We start from the raw sequence: 5,730 nt of genomic DNA on the forward strand, positions 1-5,730 counted from the left end.
ATACTTATATGAAAGAATGCTCTAAATCACTACCAATTAGGGAAATGCAAAGTAAAATTACTCTAAGGTACCACCTCACACTTCTCAGATGGGGTAAGATGACTGGAAAAGACAATGATAAATGTGGAAAGGGGATGTAGGAAAACTGAGATATTGATGCATTCGTGGTGTAGTTTTGAAATGATCTAACCATTCTGGACAGTAATCTGGAACTATGTTCAAAGGGCTATAATGTACATACTCTTTGATTCAGCAGTGCCATTACTGGGTCTGTATCCCAAGGAAATTACAAAGTATTATTTTTTATCTTTCTCATGGGTTTTCCCATTTGCTCTGATTCTTCTCTTCCCACATAAAACAATGTGCATTAAAAATAAATTTAAAAAATCAGAAAAAAGTAGTGAACATGGCATGTGTTGATTTACATTTAGTCTCCTTAGTTCTTTTTCTTGTTGCAGATGGCATTTTCTGTCTAAAGTCTATTGAGATTCCTGTGGATCATTGAACTACTGAGAAGAATCAATCCTTTTATAGTTGATCATCACACATTCTTATTGTTATTGTATACAATGTATTTCTGGTTCTGCTTGTTTCACTCAACAGCAATTCATATAAATCTTTCCAGGCTTTTTTATAATCACCTTGTTCATCATTTTTTATGGAACAATAGTATTCCATTATCTTCATGTACCACAGCTTGCTCAGTCATTACCCCATTGATGGGCATCTATCTATTCCTTTTCCAATTTTTTGCTATCACAAAAAGAGCTGCTACAAACATTTTTGCACATGTGGGCCCTTTTCCCTCCTTTGTGATTTCCTTAGGATACAGTCCCAGTAATGGCACTGTTGGTCCAAAGGGTATATACAATTTTATAGCCTTTTAAGCATAGTTCCAGATTGCTCTTCAGAATGCTTGAATCATTTCACAACTCCATCAACAATGTATTAGTGTTCCAGTTTTCCCATATCCCTTCCAACATTTATCATTATCTTTTCTTGTCATCTTAGCCAATCTGAGAGGTGTGGGATGGTACCTTTAACTTTCATTTCTCTCATCAATAGTGATTTAAAAAAAAATCTCTCCCATGCTTTTCCCCTTTTACTCTGATTTTTCTCTCTTCATATGATTTATGAAGCAATGTGCGTTAAAAATAAATATATTTACTAGAAAAAAGAAAAGAATGTTTTGTTTTGGCTAGCTCAATATTTCAATTAACAAATAACTTATTTCCTTCCCTATTCTGTATGGATTATCATTTTCAGAAAAGTACATAATGCAAATATTTTATATAATTTAATTTTTCATTTGTAATTCAGACAATTCAGGATCTTATCTTTTCTTGAGGGGTCATCATTATGAAAATCAATTATGGTATAATTATTGAGAGTGACAACTAAGAGAAAATTCTAGTTGATAGAATGTGTCAACAAACTAGATTCTGTATTATAACTATACACCATCAGCAACACTCTCTGTTAAGATAACTCTAAGATCCATTTAAAACTACTCTAGTTCGATTTATGCCTCCAAGGAAACTGCTGTTAAATCACTTATTTTGTTTTGACATTGGATTAGGCCACACCAGTGACAATTGATTAGGCCACTCTTTTGTAAGACCTAAAATATATTCTTTCTGGGAGTAATTAAAACAATCACAGGAAGATAGAATTACATTTCAAAAGAGAAATCAGTCAGTCAGTCAGTCAACATAGTCCCTACTGTGTTAATACTGAATGATAAGGTAATATATTTAGAATCAGAAAGGACCTTACAGGCCAACATTCAACAAACATTTACTGAACATGTACTATGTGCCAAGCTCTGTGCTAAGTCCTTACTCTCAGTGTAGTCACATTCTAATGGGTGCCCCCCAAAAAATACCTGCAAATAACTACATCAATAAATGATTTTATAGACTTTAGATGGACTTGAACTCAAAAGGAAGACTCTGCATCCTAGGATAAGGGACATTGGGTATAAGCATACTATATAAGGTAGACTTTGAATTGTATCTCAAGAGAAGCTTGGGGAAGACAGTGAATGAAAGCATTATACACATGAGGCTGTGATGATGATGATGAGTCATTTCGGTCATGTCTAATTGAACCCATTTGGCATGTTCTTGACAAAGATACTATAGGAGTTTGCTCTTCAAATATATACACAAGTTCTCATGTTTTCCCTTCTTCTTCTCTAGCTCCTTTAACTGATCTTTGTGTAGCTTTGCTTCCAAATCTCCAATCATGTTGCTCACTCTTCTCCAGTCATGTTATATATTTTCTTTCTTAAGATAACATTTCAGGTGTGATTTGAACAAGGTAGAAAAAAGCAGGTTTATCATTTCTGTTGTCCTGGATTTTATACCTATGTTCAGTAGCTTTTTAGGGATGCCATGTCACATTATCAAATCATGTTGTCCTTACAATTCTCAAAAACACACATTTATCCTATTAAATTTTATCTTGTTTTGGTTTCTATCATTCAAGCCTATTGGGGATTTTTGGATCCTTACTTTGCCACTGAGGATGTCAGTGGTTCGTTCCAGTTTTATGCCATTGGTAAATTTATTAGCCATATTGTACAGTGTTTAGCACTCTAGGTGTGAGGGCCTGTTAAGATCTTTTCAAGGCTGCTTTCCACCTTTGGGACCCAGTCACTCATCTCTCACCTGTGGGGCCAAGAAGTTATAATATATACAACAGTTAAACCCTGATTTAAAAAAAAACTGTCTCAGCAGATAAGCTAAACCAGATTGAATGTGATCAACAGGTTTCAGTGTTTTTCGGTGAGTAAGGGAGATGTCTACCCAAACACGTAAAGAGTTCTGTCAATATAATGGATATAATTTGTTCCAACAGCTATGAAGGTGGCTAAAGCAGGCACCATGAAGCCCTTAGAACGTGGCTAGATATCAAAGATACCAACGTTATCCACTGCATCCAGAGCAATTTCTGGTCATCTTGACTTTTATCTTGCCACTGGACTTGGATGACTCTGAAAGAGAAAATAAGGCTGGTGATTTTGTGCTACTTTCTGTCCTTTAAATCTGCTTCATGAACAAGTCAAGACAGCTTTATAAGGTTAGCAATTCTCTTTGAAAATGAAATTTAAACAACAAATTTGATAACCATTATCCCAATTCCTTCAACTAAGTCATTTATAAAAGTGTTATTATATAGTAGATAAGACCAAGTACCTTAAAGTATATGAGTGGGAAGGGAGTTTAGTGCTAAGGAACACTCTGGAAAGAGCAAAATGGTATAGAAAGAGGATGCTAGAAGCATCAAAAACAAATGTCAAGAGCCTTGTTATTCTTATCTTGGTATGACTCTTGACAATCAGAAACAATAGTTTCAGCAAAAACAAATATATGGCCTTCAAATAGTCTTTTCGTTGGCAATTGGCAATGATTCTTTGGACCAGTGTATCAAACTCAAATTGAAATGGGAACCATTAATTATACATAAGAATATCTGAAAGCTACATAATGACTTAGTTTTACAATAAGTTATCTGTTTTATTATATTTTTATCAATTTTAGTAAATATCTCATATATATTATATGTATATGCATATATATATATTAAAGCAGACAGTGCTCCCATGTTTGACACCTCTATTTTGTTCCATAGTGTGAATATATTTCTTTCTCTTTCTAAACAAGAACACCCAAAAAGTATTGTCCATTGGAATATAACTATTGAAGTTAAAAGTGAAATATTATGTCCTTATCTACAAAAACCTTTTAAAAATACATTCATACAGTCTAAATTTTTAAAAAGTATCTGCCTGATAAGAAAGGATGAAAACATGAGATTTGACATTTGAAATTGAGAGCATGCCAGATTTGAAGATAGAAGGACTCTTTTCAAATCCAGATTTCTTTTTTATTATGTGTGACAGGATTAAACACCTTTACCATTGTGGACCTCATTTGCTCCTATGTAAAATGAGGATAGTGAACTAGATTTCTCCATGCTGACTTTCAGTTATAAAGCTCCATGATCCTAAGAGAAAGGAAAAGAGAATTCTGAAGAAACCACAATAGAATTATAGTTTGAAATGGTTCTATTCCATTATGTTTAAAATTTGTTCTAAAGAGTCAAGAGATGGCACGACAGTCACTGGAGGGCCACAGAGTAAGTGGCTCAGTGATAGGCCCTTCAGCCAGGAGGCTGCAGCAAACACCTGAATCCAACCAGGTCTTCATCCAGCGGGACTACAGCCAAGGAACCCAGTGCCAATTCCAGACCAAGTTCCCAGCAGAATTGGAGAATCGGATTGATCAGGAGAAGTTTGAAGAAACAGTACATACGCTAAATAACCTTTATGCAGAAGCAGAAAAACTTGGGAAGCCAACTTACCTTGAAGGCTGTTTAGCTTGTTTGACAGCATATACTCTCTATTTGTGCATGGAAACACATTATGAGAAGGTTCTGAAGAAAATCAGCAAATATATTCAGGAACAGAATGAGAATATTTACGCTCCACATGGCCTCCTTCTGACAGACCCAATTGAGAGAGGACTTCGTGTTATTGAAATTACCATTTATGAAGACAGAGGCATGAGCAATAGAATATAAACCACGGCACCTAAGCATGTCTCAGAATGGAATATTCTTCTGTCTCCCTGCCAATGGCAGATTGTCCTTATCTCCTATCCAAGCATTGTTCCTTTGTATCTGTTGCCAGAACCTATCCTGCAGGGACTAACTTTCTAAAGTGCTGCTGCTGTGGTGATGTCTAGTTACTGATCATCCATTTTGTATCTTTAAACTTTACAACCTTTGTAGTTATTTCTAAGAAAAATATAACAGAGCATTTAACTTTTTAAATTCAAAACAATATAATAAAAATAACACGTGTAAATCAACCCAATCTAAAATTCATCTTATCTGCCACAAGGAGTATTGGTTTTGCTCATTATTTATGCTTTCATTTTACCACGTGGCCTTTTTTATTCCAACGAGTTATATCCAGGTTTAGTTTCATCTCTCCTGAATTGAAGGATATTGGTTTTTCCAGATATAGTTTTTGATGACTGTTTCTGTTGACACATCTTCCAGACCTCAAGGAACTCAAAGGATTGCCAGAAGATCTGTTTGTCATATTGAAATGCATTGGAAAGATAATGTATAATGCCATTTGTTTTTAATGTAACACTCATTACTAAGTGAACCAGTATTTTATGTGATTTCCATTTACCTTAATTCTACTTGGAGAATTTTATATTATTATTATTATATTATATTATATTATTATTGCATTATTATATTATTATATTATATTATATTATTATTGCATTGCCATGAATGTTGAGAGGATGTACTTCTTGTTTTATTAAAACTTATATAAGTACAATAAAGTGCATGCTAAATCATCAGACTTTTAGACATCCTTGCTCTGCCCCTTAATGTATGATAAGCAAGTATAACAAACATTTTCCTTTGGCTTCATTATAAAAATAACTTATGAGGAAATAATTTGGCAGGAATAATATTATACTGCTCATTTTAACTATTTTCACTGGCAAAACAAATTATAAATCTTTCTTGAATTTAATATTCGGGATGCACATAGTTTTTGTAATTAATTCAGGTAAAATAATATGAATGTTTCCTGAGTAAAACTCTCCCAAATCTAAGTTAATATTTATTTTTCTTCTACCTGTATTCTTCATGACAGTATTTTTGAAAACCTTGGATTTAAGTTAATCATTATGGTTT

The 5,730-nt window shown here is 33.8% G+C and overlaps 1 pseudogene; it reads left to right on the forward strand.

Moving 5' to 3' along the window:
- Positions 1–4,113: 4,113 nt before the first annotated feature.
- On the forward strand, positions 4,114–5,221 carry LOC100930423 (annotated as a pseudogene).
- The last annotated feature ends 509 nt before the right edge of the window (positions 5,222–5,730 follow it).

Source organism: Sarcophilus harrisii, chromosome 3 (genome assembly GCF_902635505.1).
Source record: "Sarcophilus harrisii chromosome 3, mSarHar1.11, whole genome shotgun sequence".
Classification (NCBI taxonomy): Eukaryota; Metazoa; Chordata; class Mammalia; order Dasyuromorphia; family Dasyuridae; genus Sarcophilus; species Sarcophilus harrisii.